This window comes from Centroberyx gerrardi, chromosome 15, assembly GCF_048128805.1.
Source record: "Centroberyx gerrardi isolate f3 chromosome 15, fCenGer3.hap1.cur.20231027, whole genome shotgun sequence".
NCBI lineage: Eukaryota > Metazoa > Chordata > Actinopteri > Beryciformes > Berycidae > Centroberyx > Centroberyx gerrardi.
This window is the reverse complement of record NC_136011.1, coordinates 28,510,500-28,525,074: the sequence shown is the minus strand read 5'-3', so window position 1 is coordinate 28,525,074 and position 14,575 is coordinate 28,510,500. Positions and strand designations below refer to the sequence as shown.

The 14,575-nt window shown below is 42.9% G+C and overlaps 1 pseudogene; it reads right to left on the bottom strand.

Annotated features, from left to right (window-relative positions):
- Nucleotides 1-1,852: 1,852 nt before the first annotated feature.
- Nucleotides 1,853-3,398, bottom strand: LOC139912562 (early growth response protein 2b pseudogene; annotated as a pseudogene).
- Between the last annotated feature and the right edge of the window lie 11,177 nt (nucleotides 3,399-14,575).

Here is a 14,575-nt window from a genome sequence, read left to right as displayed (position 1 = left end):
GAGAGACCAGTTTCTCCACCCACAGGAGCAGGAGAGAGACCAGAATGCACTGCAGCAGAGAGACAGGCTGGGTTCTGAATAAGGGGAGCGACTCTCACTTTCTCTCTACTGGAAAAACTCTCTCTCTCTCTCTTGCTGTTACCGTCTCTCTCTCCACCTACACATATAACTCATCGCTGAATGCAACAAGTTTGCCCGTTCCTCTGGGGGCGGTTTGAAAGGCATTCTGGGAAACTTGGGAAATCACTGACTGAAATAGAAGCAGGCGAGGCAGGCTGAGGGAAAGTGGGTTCACCAAAACACATCGTCACAGACTGATGAGTGGAAGAGAATCTGAAGGTGGATTTTTCCTTTAAAGCGGTCCGGTCTGTCGAGCCCAAACAGGTGAAACAGATAAAACAGGACATCCTCAACTCTGCTGAACCTGATCCATCACCATTAACATACTGTGTAGACGGGTGGTGGGATCACATTGTTATCGGCGTGGCAACAGTTACAGAAAAAAACTGAAATGACATTTTCCTCCCACTGTAGAAATGGGAGTGCAGGAGAGAAATTCTTGTACATTTATTGCACTTGGTGAAACGAAGTGATTCTGTTTCTGATTTGAGAAACCGGACGGGTGAAGGGGATACACACACAGAAAAATAGAGGTGCCATATGGAACCGAAAACGGTCCGTTTCTGGTTCCACAAAGAACCTTTCAGACTGAGAACCGTTTCTGCTCTCCTTTAGCTGAGACACCTGCACTGTGTTTCTGTTTATAAGCTCATTTGCAGTCGCACAAAGCTATGGGGTTAGGGTTATTTTTCCAGATTTATGCCATCACCCACCATCTAATAACTCAAATAAGAATTAAGAACCTTTTAACATCCGAAAGACTCATATGAGGAACATGAAGAACCACCCGCTAAATAAAGTGGTTTGTTCCTAGATGATGGTTCTTCATGGAAGCACACAGCCTTTTAAAGATCCAGTTAAGAACCGTTATTTTTCTGTGTGTTCATGTGTGTGTATGTGTGTGTGTGTTGTCGGGGTAAAACCATGAGTGCATAATGTCAAAGTGGGGGTGAAATCCCCTCTAATGCCCTCTCGGTTGCCACCATGTTTATTCCAGATCCATCACTGTTTTCTGACGTTGACAGCTTTCATTTCCCAGCCGAGGCCGTGCCTTTCATTTAAACAAAACCGACCAAAATATAAAACATCGTCTGCCCTCTCCTGTCTGTCAGACTCAGCTGGCTTGCAGGTTTTTTGAATCTCTAATGTTCCAGTCTTCCAGTCTGACTTGTATCTGAATCCCTGAGAGCGTGAAGCATATACAGTAGACATGATGCCTTGCCACAGAGCACTAAAGCCGCAGCAGTTGGGCACATCTTGGCACAGAGTCCAAACTCTGAAATCCTGTTCTGGAGAGCGTTGGCAGACTGACATCGAGTGTTAATGGCTTAATATTCAGCAGTTCAGAACCCTAAGCTGTGGAGAAGTCCCATCCTTTCATATAATTTACCACCGAAACCATCAAACCCGCTTCTGTGGACTCAAATTATGGGAACAAAGTGGAGCAATGAGTGAAGAGTGAGAAGAGATTATTATTTGGTCGGTTTGATAAATAATTAGAGATGACCAAACAGTTTACTGGGAACTCTGGTCCTGAATGCTTTTTAGATATGGCTTCAAAATAGATTTGTGGAGATTTTTTGCTTTATCTTTACCCTCCATGATAATGATACAGACTACAAGATCAAATTTGGCAGGTGCCCATGTTCCCAGTTGAGGCCCATGCTTCAACTGAGTGACCCTGCTCCAGTGAACTGCAGAGGGTTCAGGTGGGTTCAGGTGTTCAGCAGAATTAGGACGCCGAGGACTTCTTCTCCTTCTGTCTGAGGTGGATCTTCATGTGTCTCCTCCTCTCGTCGCTCCTGGCGAACTTCCTGCCGCACTGGTCGCAGGAGAACGGTTTCTCCCCGGTGTGCGTGCGGATGTGGGTGGTGAGGTGGTCGCTGCGGCTGAAGCTCCTCATGCAGATCCGGCACTGGAAGGGTTTGTGCCCGGTGTGGATGCGCAGGTGCCGGCTCAGCTCGTCCGACCGGGAGAACCTCCGGTCGCAGCTCTCCGCCGGGCACGGGTACGGCCTCTGGTGCACGGGCGTCTTGCTCGGTCGGTTCGGGTACTTCCTCGGTCTCAGGATCGGTCTGAGCGGTAGGTTCTGGTGGCTGGTGAAAGCTGCGGCCATGGGGCCCTCGGCGGCCGGCGACGGCGCACCGAGCGTAAAGTTCCTGATGGTGTTGAGCGGCGTGAGAGGCGGCGGCACCCGGAGAGAGTCCAGCGGGTACGTCAGGGATTTCCTCTCCGGGAAAGCCGCCTGGATGTCTCTCTGGCAGCTCTGCGGGTAGAAGCCGCCGTACTCGGGCATGATGGAGAGCAGAGCGGCGCCGTCGACGGCCGGTTTGGGCGCCGAGCTGTAGGACGGAGGCGGGTGGTAGGACACGGCGCAGGTGGACGTCGCCAGGTAACCCGCCGCCGACGGGTCCTGGTACATTTCCCCGCTGCAGGAGTACGACGGGGCCGGGACCGGGTGAGGGGCCGCGTATATGTGGCTGATATCCGGCTGGCCGTGCGCCATGGTGCCGTCCCCCGCGTCCGCTGCGTCTCCTCCTGCGTAAATATTGGGCGATGCTGACGGGGATCCAGACCCCGCGGCGGGTCCCGGGGCGGTGATGTCAGCGCTGACCACGTTAATAATGTCCCCGGGACTCCACGGTCCTCCCGCACCTCTGGAATCCACCGAGAACCTTCCAGTGAACGCGACGGGATGCGTGCGTAAAGTTGCCACGTACTGCGCCAAGTTTCCCTGGAAGCCCAGCTCAGGAGCGCTCTTCTCCTCGAACAGAAGCTCTCCTGCGAAATGTAGAGAAACACGACAGGTTAGAATATAGTTTTGGTGGTGATGAAGTCGGCAGATGTCACATTTGAAGTGGGTTTTTTTTTTAGATGTGTGTCGTGGTAAACGCACAGTCAGCACTCTTCAGAAAAAATAAGTTTTCCGCAACTTTATCTTCATTAATTCACAATAATCGGTTGATGCTTTCTCCTCTTTCATATTAATTTTTTGTCTAGATTTCACTTTACATTTACGTTTTCGGTGCAAATTTTTTAAATATATTTTACACCACCAGACCCCCACCTCCCTCCAAACCATTTAGATAATTATATAAATTCTTACCCCCTTCATCTTCATGTGCCTTCCCATGTCCTTCCTCCCCGACTGACTCTTCTTTAAACACAATCGACGTGTGTGCAGCCAGCCCCCCCTCCACTGAGTACATCTCTTTAGGAATACTGTCCACAATACTACTGAGAGATGCAGAAACTTCATCAATTATCTTAGCAGTCATGTCGTTGTCTCTGGGATGGGGAGCAGCGACTTCAAACTAAGACTTCAGCCGATCTGTGGCCAATATTATCCCAGTTTTCCGTCTATTCCTCAGCCATTTTCATATATTTCTGCCTTATTTTGTCTTTTAACCCTCTGTCTGTTTCGCCTCTCATCTCCTCTAATAGAGCCGGGACTCTGCAGTATGGTTATAAAGGGAATCTCTGGTTCTCCCGTTACGTCATTCACCAAATAAGGACTTGGGTGATAAAAAAGGGAACTCCAGAAATAGGATTGGACCGCGCTATGACGACATTAAAAGAACAATTAGAAATGAAATGCATGAATTAAACACATGCAAAACTGCAACTTCTTCATTCCCCTGAATAATTTTTTATCTCGTTTACTCTTTTTTTTTTTTTTTAGCAGAAAGATCCTGCAGAAGAGCGCGCGCCCCTGCTGCTCTGCACCTCGTGAAAAACAAACAGAAACGCTCCATCATTCGGAAATTCCGGTCACACTTCTCTCCATAAATGGATTCATCCGGTGAGGTGAGAGGATCTCTCTGCTTATATGGCCGGTATCCGGGGAAATCGTGTTACCGCCGTGACACGCCGCTGTCCGCGCGCCAGGAGAGCCCACACACCGACAGACCGTTTCCTCCGCGCCTTGTCAGAAATAAGCTTTGAACTGAGCTGCTATTGTTGTCCCGCTCAGATTTACGGGGTCGTTAGTAATAGAATAATGATATAATTACACTCCCATGAAAAGCCTATAGGAACTATACTGTTATCTCTGTTTATGGTGAACAGTCTTCTTTGTTGCCCAAAAATAGATTGGAATAAATAAAATAAAATAAAGTGCTGTATAGTGTGGGAATGTGCAATTTAGTCATTAGCTGTGATGAAGATGTATAGCCTGCACACACACACACACACACACACACACACACACACACACACACACACACACACACACACACACACACACGCACACAGGACATCTTTCTGCTGCTGTCATCGAGAAAAAAACATCTAACTGCAACTTTGATTTTTCATAAATTTGGGATGATAAGGTTCCATTTGCTTTTTTGTTTTATCAAAACATGAGTTTTCCACATATTCGTGATCTTCGCATGTTACTTTATGCTTGTATGGTGTAATTAGAAGTGCATAGGAGTTATATATTTAAAAAGATAGAAAGTACATAACAGTTTTGCCAGCTGTGATGTTAAATCTTTGATGCTGAATATCTGAGAACTGCTATCAGACAGAACCTTATATAATTCCAAAATCACATTTTGTCTTTTCCTGGCTTGAATTGAAAGTGTTGAGTCAGTTTCTTGACCCTGGGACTTTCAAGACGATTATAAAGCCATTGTGAAAATTTCACAATGGCTTTATAATCAAATACATGGGAGGGAAATGAGAAAATCAGCCTCAGTTTTTTGTCTGACAGCAGCAGTATGGAGTCAAATGAAATGGGCAGCGAGTAAATTCTTTATACATTTCAGTCACGAGGAGCCTGATAATGTACAGGACGGCCTTTAATTAGAGGCATTTCCTCAGAAAGAGAGAGATAAAAATAGATAGATAGATTGATAGATAGATCGTCAACTGATATGTACAAAATGATGATAAATAAAACCTAAATGCACTTTTGATATAGCTTGAAACAAACTGGGTCTGTTTTTTTTTAAGATTTCCTTAGAAATAAAGATTAATGATAATTTCTGTTCTCTTAAAAGAGCCTATCTTTATATAACTTGTAAAGTCCTACTAATTAAAACATGTGGGTAAAGATGAGATAAGATAAGATATACTTAATTTCCCCAACTTGTCTTGGCCTACAAAAGTGCTGTTTCTCAACCAAGTCCTAATAGATTTAAAATACAAGTAAAAACCTTGTAACATAATGTATACTCATAACACACACACACACACACACACACACACACACACACACACAGAACTCTATTACACTGCAGTAAACTCTATTCAGCTTTTCTCGCCACTACACTCACTGGAACAGCCACATCCAGGATGGCGATCATCATCATTTGTCGCTAACAAATTACTTTAAAATCGACCGTAAACAAACTGCAGCAGATGTTTCTCGCTGTTCGTCAGTAGAGTTGATTGATTATTAGTGTGAATATAACTCATCATTTCGAGTTTTATTATTTTGGACTGCCGACATCGGTGGATTCACCGTCTGTGTTGACGCTTTTCTGCGATCGAGACGTAAAAAAAACGACGTAAAAATCTGCAAGAATCCTGATCTGACAGTTCAGACCGCGGATCAGATACGGATCAGATTCAGGATCTCTGATGACATGAAGGCAGTCCAAATCAGAATTGAAAAGATCAGATTCCAATAACAACATCTGAGTCACAAAATATGGATTGGGACTCTTTCAGCTGCAGTGTGAACGCAGTCCGAATATCTTCATGATTTCAGAGGCTTTTCCACCTTAACAAGAATACAATTCTGACAGGAAAGACTGAATTCTTATAATTTTTTTGGCATGAAAATGGAACAATTTAAAGATCTGGAATATCGGCACAAAATATTGTCTATCAGCAGCTTCAATACAAAAACATCAGTATCAGTATCGGCTTTCCAAAACCCATATCGGTCTAACCCTGGTTGAGTGTGTTTCCATCCACATTAATAACCCAGTAACTGAGAATAATCAGGTTATGGCGATAATTCGATTTATGCGTTTCCATGCGCTCTAGTAATGCGATAACAGGGAAAAACGGTTTACATGATTCAGTCAGAGTTGGATTTCTCTCCTTAAAGCAATATTCCACTTAGTTTTAACCCTTCGCTGCCATGAAAAGCAGAATATAATCTCCTCACCAAGATCAGATGCAGCTGGATCAGTTTGTAGCGTTCAGATTTTTACTTCCCATTCATTTGAATGGAAACTGTCATTGAACACGTTGGTGAACAGATTCAACAGCAGATCCTGCTTTTAAGACAATAAAGCAGTAATAGGTACGTCGTCATTTTGCAATTCTATTCTTGATTTACAATAAACTTAAAATAAAAGTAGATCCGGTCTCCCAGACAGGAACTATCTCTCCTAAATGGTATCCCTCCGCTGTGTTCTCTTCTATCAATAAAAATGCTGTGTGGTGAAATTATGTTCTAATGACAGTCAGAAATCACAGCAGCAGGATCTTGTTCAATGTCAGTTTCCATTCAAATGAATGGGAAGAAAAAATCTGAACGCTACAAACTGATCCAGCTGCATCTGATCTTGGTGAGGAGATTATATTCTGCTTTTCATAATAACCCCCATGTTAAAACTAAGTGGAATATTGCTTTAAAAGAAGTGACGTAAAACTCAAACTTCCTGCCGGTTGTTGTGGATTTTGAACATGGAGCCGCACAAAACTTATTTTCATCTGGTCTGGTTTCTGTCTCATTATTTTGCAGTTTAACAAACTGTTTAACAAACGCTCCCCAGGTGGGACAGTCAGTGGTTTGGGACGCATGGCAGGTAACAGCGATGTCGGGGGTTCGAATCCCCTTCTCTCTCTCCCCGATCCTTCCTGTCTCTCTTCACTATAGACTACCGAATGAAGAGAAAAAATATCGCTTGGTGGACGTTCTTCTCTCTCCGGTTACATTTGCTCTTCATGCTCAGATGTAAAAAACCAAAAGAAATCAGCCTGAGGGTAAACACGCAGTGAATAATTGGAAAGATTAGGCAAAAACCTGCTGTGATAATCAGGTTTCTCATAATGTGATGATGACGGCCTTCATCCGATTAAGGAAATCAGACTCTGCTGTTTACATGAACACTGGAATAATCTGGAATTACCTTCATCAGACTGAGGGAAACGCTCCTAATGCCTCTGTCTGATTTGGTAATGTGTCGATTAAAACTTCATTACACTGAAGCTTTCTGCTGGAACAGAGAGAGAGAGAGAGAGAGAGAGAGAGAGAGAGCTGCAGTCCTCTCTCTCTCTCTCTCTCCCTCTTGCTCACTCTGAGCCTTTTGAACGCCCACAGTTACAAAAATGTTGGTGTGTATTGTCGTTGTGTGGCGAGCCGCCCACCCAGTGGCAGATGGGGGTTTGGTGCATCCACACACACACACACACACACACACACACTAATGAACACACATATGCACACACATACACAGTGATGAGCACACACACACGCACACACTCTCCTTCTATCTATCTCTCTCACAAACACACACACACACACACACACGCACTCACTCCCTCTATCTATCTCTCTCACAAACACACACACACACACACACACACACACACACACTCCCTCTATCTCTCTCTCTCACAAACACACACACACTATCTTGCTCTGAATCTCTCAGCAAACACACAAACAGAAACATCCTCCCACACACACGTGCATTCTCTCTCTCCCTCTCTCTCACACACACACACACACACACACCTACCTAAACACACACAAATTCTCTCACTCTGAATCTCTTTAACACACACACACACAAACCTGCACACACATACACACACACACACACACACACACACAAATTCTCTCACTCTGAATTTCTTTAACACACACACACACACACACACACACAAACCTGCACACACATACACACACACACACACACACACAAAATCTCTCACTATGACACTCAAACACACACACACACACTCTTGTGCTCTCCGTCTCTGTCCCTGCATGTCCCACACAAACACACAAACCCACACTCAATCTATCACACACACACACACACACACACACACACACACACACACACACACTCTTGTGCTCTCTCTCTGTCCCTGCATGTCCCACACAAACACACAAACCCACACTCAATCACACACACACACACACACACACACACACTCTTGTGCTCTCTCTCTGTCCCTGCATGTCCCACACAAACACACAAACCCACACTCAATCTATCACACACACACACACACACACACACACACACAGCTCCGTGGGGACGGTGCCCTGCTCCCACCCTTCGCCCACGCTCCTGCGGCCCTCGAGGCTCCGGGGGGTTTTGGTTTTGTGTTCTGCGGCTCTGGGTGTCAGCCGGGGGTCCGGCGGCGCGGCGGAGCCCACCACGCCGATTAATCATCTGTCAGCCGCCCATTTTGTTAATACGGATCTTTGTCTCGGTCCTGAAGCGGCGCTCGGGTCGGGCCGGCCGGCCTGCCTGCCTGCCTGCCTGCCGCCTGCCGCCCTCGCTCCCGCTCTGCGCCCCGGTGTCACCCCCCCCCAAAAAAAAACACACAACGTCCCAGCTGCCCCCTTTTTGCTGTTTGTTTGTGCTGTTTTTCTTTTCTCCAGCTCGAGTTTGAAGTTTTGCGCGGTCGTCTGTTATTTGAGCGAGTTTCGTGACCCTGGAGGCCTCGTGAAAAAACGCTTTTGTGACATCGAAAACACAGGGGCGTCGACCGGACAATAGCTGTCCTGTTCCTCCTTCCTCAAAACACTTTTGTAGATAATAAAAACCTAAAAAATACTATAGATATTCAGTAACGTAAGAAATATGAGGGAGTAAAAGCATGGATTCCCCCCCAGAAAAACCCAAAGCACTCAGTCTGCAGGTACAAAAATGTAAACAGCCTTTATAATAGTGGATACATAATAAAAACTGAACTGCTCTGTACTAATAACACTTTTATAGATATTTCACACTGCACAATATTCTCATTCCCTCTGCTGCCGCTGCTGGTTTGCACAGACTCAGTAATTCTCTGCTTCTTTCATACTTTCATCTAAACATTTCTCCAGGCTTGTTAAAAAAACGCATTTGTGATAGCAAACATACGCAGGCATCAAGGAAACAATAGGTTTCCTCTTCCTCCTTCCTGAAAATTTTGGCTTTTGTAGACACACTCGCACACTCGTATTCCTCACTGATCTCATACTGGATTCTTCTTCTTATAGTGTTGAAATTGTACGACTTTCAACTCCCATTTTCTCTGTACTTTATTATGTTTATGCTCTATTTTTCTTTGCTGTATCCTTTTACTATTTGCTGCTGCAGCTTATTTTTTATCTTCTATGTGTTTTTTGTTTGATAAAAGCGATATGGAGAGTAGATGATCGGGGGTTTGGAAGTTTGTTGTTGATGTTCAAATCCATTCATGAAACAAGAATCAAAAAACAGAAACAGAAAGGCATTAATCATTCATGTTTTAGACGGTATCCTCTAAAATATAGACGATCCAGTCTGGAAAGGTTGCATCATTTTGTCAACGAGAGCCTTAGGTGATCCATCATCCTCTAAATAAATACCATAAATCATTTTAATTTTGTGCTATCATTCGTATTGAAATAGCAGGTGTTTTTCAAATGGTTCATGTCTCATTTTGGATGGAAACTCTTCATCTGGTTTATCCTTTTTTTAAATAATCCCAGATTCAACAATCATAGTTTAGACTGTATTCTCTAAAATCCAGAGGATCCAGTGTGTAAAAGTGTTATTATTTTGTTAACCAAGGCCTTCAGCTACCTATTGTCCTTTAAAAAGCACCATAAATCATTCTAATATGGGATTATTTTGCTGTCATTCATATTAAAACTGTAGGTTTTGTTCAAATGGTGAAAGGAAACTCTTGATCTGGTTTAGCCTTGCAGATGATTGGGGGATTTGGACTAAAAAAGGTCCATATTTCATTCTAATATTCATTTAAATACAGTAGCTGTTTTTCAAATCTCTCATTCTGGAAGGAAAATGTTGATCGGGGTTTGGAGGTTTGGGGATGTGCGGTGGAAACCTCTGTCCAGGCCGTCAATAGAACTGATTGCATATTCATGGGAAATGTATTGACTGCTGAGTGTTGGATAATAGACACACACATCAATGACGGCCGAGCCGCGATGAATGGTTTCAACAAAATCTGTGGGACCCAGAATGTGTCGTCCGTTACTTACAGCTTGTCCGGTGATATAATTGGCAATTAAAATGAAGGTAATTACCTTCTGGAGAGTTTCAAATCACTTTTGTGTTGTTTTTGAGTCCAAAGACCAGAGTGGAAAGAAGTCTTTTTGTGTTTGGAGCTTAAAGTTTTTAACAATGTCCAATAAACTACAGCACACTGAGAAAGAATATATTCAGACCCCAAAATGGTACAAAAATGTTGGATATCTATCTAAGAGTGTATGCACATTACAATGTTTTTAAACTAAAGAATATATGGCAGAAAGCCTCTATGTAGAACCTTCTGTAATTCATAATTATAGGCTAACTCACAAAAAAAACACGAAAACATGGGAATGGTGGCACTCCAACAAATGAACAAAAAACAAGGCGAGAGTGATGATGAAACATGACAGAACTGCAGTCAAGTATTGCCTTCTTTTTTAAAATCCTTTCCTACCATTTCCATGTTTCTCGTTGTTTTTTTAAAAATTTAGAACCAAATTTGCCGTTCTAAACACTTTTTCAAAATTGCTGCGATCTGAAAAATCTTAGAGATAAACTACAATTAGAGATTTTCGCTCCAATCTACTAAATTTACGCAAATTCACACAAAATTTCCAAATGAAGAGTTTTGTTCCAGATATCCACAATTTGAAAAAACGAGACTAGTGGTATCTGCTGTTAGGAAATGTTTGGTACTTTTTAAAAACAGATGATTTAAGGAATTTTACTGACTGGCTCTTCTATATTTTATAAATTTTAGATAATGAAGTGTGCATCCAGCTTCAGTATTGATAACACTGGGACATTTTGAAACATTTTCCTTGTGTATTTCGCCACCAAAATGCACTATAGCTATATACTATTGCATCAATGATTGATTTTGTGAAGACTGAATGTGAAGACTGAATACCAGGAAATTAAAACTTTCGCAAATAATAAAAGATTTAAATACAACATGATATTTCTAGATGAGTCCAGTAAGTATTTATCTAACAATGTGGCAACACAGAGTCCTGATGTTTTGAGGGTTGTCTGTATATTCCCCTTTTGCATAAGCATGAACTAAAACTTTTCCATGTATTTTACTCCACTTCAACACACACAAACACATATTCTGTCTCATACAAAGTTATTTAGTAATAAACAGGAGGGTAAAGTATGACCTGCAGCCATTGATCATAAGGCAAACAACAACCAATATGAACAAAAATCAATTACATCTTCTGAAAAGTGTTAATTTATGGGGTTTTCCCTTATAATACTCTATCCTCATTTAACTTACATCGGTTTGATACTACTTACTATGAATTACACTATGAATTTACATCATAAAGATATTTGTTAGCTTGTTATTTCCCCAAATAACAAGCTGGGTAAACAGAGTCCAGGAGGGTTTAGCCTCTGTTTCATCGCTCATACAGAATCAAACTGTTTTCCACCAGAACATGACAAAAGCATTAAAGTATTAAACTCACTTTCACCTGCAGTGAAGATCCTCCTTCTCCTCCTTTAGGGTCCCAAGTCGATGTTTCACCAGGCCTCCTCTGCCTCGAGAGACATGGAGCGAGAGAGAGAGAGAGAGAGAGAGAGAGAGAGAGAGAGATGGAAAGATAGATAGAGATGGAGAGAAAGAGCGGAGATGCTTCCTGAAGTGACCGCAGCCGAACGTATGGCCGTCCAACCAAAACTTACCCGCTCTGGATTTCTCGCTCGCCCCCGGAAAGGGTCATCATCACCCGGGGTCCGAGTGGGCAGCCAGTGACAAAAAGAGAGAGAGAGAGAGAGAGAAAGAGAGAGAGAGAGAGTGTATGGGGGAAGAAACAATACGATTGTTCCCACCTCACTTTGCTTCCACCCTCGCAGTTAAAATTGTTATGGTAATGAAGTGGATTTTTTGCCGGCCAGCAGATTGTAACAGAGAGACATTTCTTTGACTGGAAGTGAAGACCGGACTGGAGGTGTTTGGGTCACCCCGTCTCACCCTGCCTCACCCTGCCTCACCCCTCCTCACCCCTCCTCACCCCGGCCATGATAATGATGTGTATGAGGACTTTCTGTCATAAATACACATGTAGATACTGTAGAAGTTATGTAGAAGAAGCTGAACTGCAGCAAAGCTACCTCAAGAGAAATATAGTTTTTTAAAATTGAGTTATTTAGAAAAAGTAGTTTGTAACCACTTTGTGACAAATAGGGTGTTAAAGGTTCACTGGGTAAGATTTTTAGGTAAAAATCCACCTGCCATATCAGTCTCAAGTGGGGAAAAGCATTGGAAAAGCATCTCATCCCCAGTAACTGAGACGCAGGAGATTCACCCTGTTTACCCTAACTAAATTCTGGTGTTGGTATGGTCACTGGAAGACAATTTTCACGATACAGGACGTGACAAGTTGAAACTTAAGTGAAATCCAGAAGTTTCTCCTGAGCAGCAGCAGAGAAAGCCGGACTCACCAACGTTCGACCTCTTGCCTCTCTTCTGCCTCTGATCTCGGCCGACTGCCGGTGGAAGGACAGACAGTGTTTCTGACATGTGGGTTCATGGCAGCTGTGAGGCCTGGAGGTTAGAAACCAGAAGGTCACAGGTTCGATCCTCAATTGCTGTCTAAGTGAACTTGAGCAAAACGCTGAACCGCTACCTGCTGCAGGACCGAAACTCCTGACTTCCTGCATTCTGACTCTAATGGTGAAATACATCTATAGAGGCTTTGTAGTTGTGTCACAAATCTCCTATAAACCACATCAGTCTCCATCATGGAGGAACATGTAGAACTGTGTGTTAGTTAATAAAGTGTAAATCTGTAGAACTGTGTGTTAGTTAATAAAGTGTAAATCTGTAGAACTGTGTGTTAGTTAATAAAGTGTAAATCTGTATCAAGCAGCTAGAAGCAGAGAGCAGCTGAGTCAGCTTGTTGTGGTGTGGCTGTAGATCCATTCAGTAACGTTCTCAGTAAAAGTGAATAGTGTGATAAGGTGGATTTGGTTACTGTGACACAGTAAACTGTCTTGTCTTTAGCCCTAGTCTCTACTCCAAAACACTCTGAGTTGTAGCTTGAGAAGAGTCAGCTCAGTTAACCTGAACAAACTGTTAGCTAGCTAACTAGCCGGCAAACACACTGATGTTAATGTGAACACGCTAACGCTAGCCGCTACTAGATACGTTAGCTAGTGTGCTAATCAGATGTGTTAACAACAAGACAGTGATGTTAGCTGACCAGATACTATGGTTAGCTAGCTAACAAGCTGACATTATCTAAACACTAAATCAATCAGATGGATCAGTGATGAAATGATCAGTTCAGTCAGAAACAGACAGAAATTAACCGTCTGTTCAATTCTGTTGAGACGACAGAAACACAGTCAGCTGTTCACAGAGCTGAAGACCTCCAATATGGCCGCCATAAGGTGTGTTACATCACCTGAAAGTCCTTTATAGAGATGAGGGGGAAAAAAATGATTGAAGATGTGAGAAGATACCAAATAGAATAAAAGATATACACTGTTAAAATGTGTAGTTTTATTTGCGTGTGTGTAGGGTTAGAGTGTCTATGCGTCCATATGTGTGTGTGTGTGTGTGTGTGTGTGTGTGTGTGTGAAAGGGATTGCCCCAGCACATAAAGGGGTGACCCACCCCCCCTCCCCTTGGGGGACTGAGTGGGCGGACGGTCCTCAGGAGATGGATGGCTGCTCTCCACCGGTCACTTCATAAACCTGACGTGTGTGTGTGTGTGTAACGTTTGTAAAATCTATTTTAGTTTCTTGGATTGAAATAAAGCATTGGAAAAGTGTATGTGTGCGTGAGTGTATGTGTGTGTGTTTTGGAGAGAAAGATAGAGACTGTGTGAATTGAGTGTGTGTGTGTGAGTGCCTGACTGTTCGTGTGTGTGCATGTTTATGAACACATGATTGTGTGTATGTGTGTTTATGAGCATATAATTAGGAGTGTGTGTGTATGTTTGCTTGTTTATGATCATATGATTGTGTGTGTGTGTGTGCACGTGTTTATGGGCGTATGTGTGTTGTATGTGCGTGTGTTTATGAGGGGGCTTCCAATGTCAAATACCAGTAGGTCTAACATCTTTCTGAGCAATCTTTTTGATTATTTAAATATCTCAAAAAACGAATTTGTATTTCCAAATATATGGGTTTCTTTCTTTTTGTTATAAGTTATTGTGCCTTTTGACTAAATATTACATTGATAAATGCACTCACAATGTCTCCCTGTTCTTAATTAAATATTTTTAAATAATCTTTATCAAAACGAATTAATGTTAAAGCACATAAAACATCTC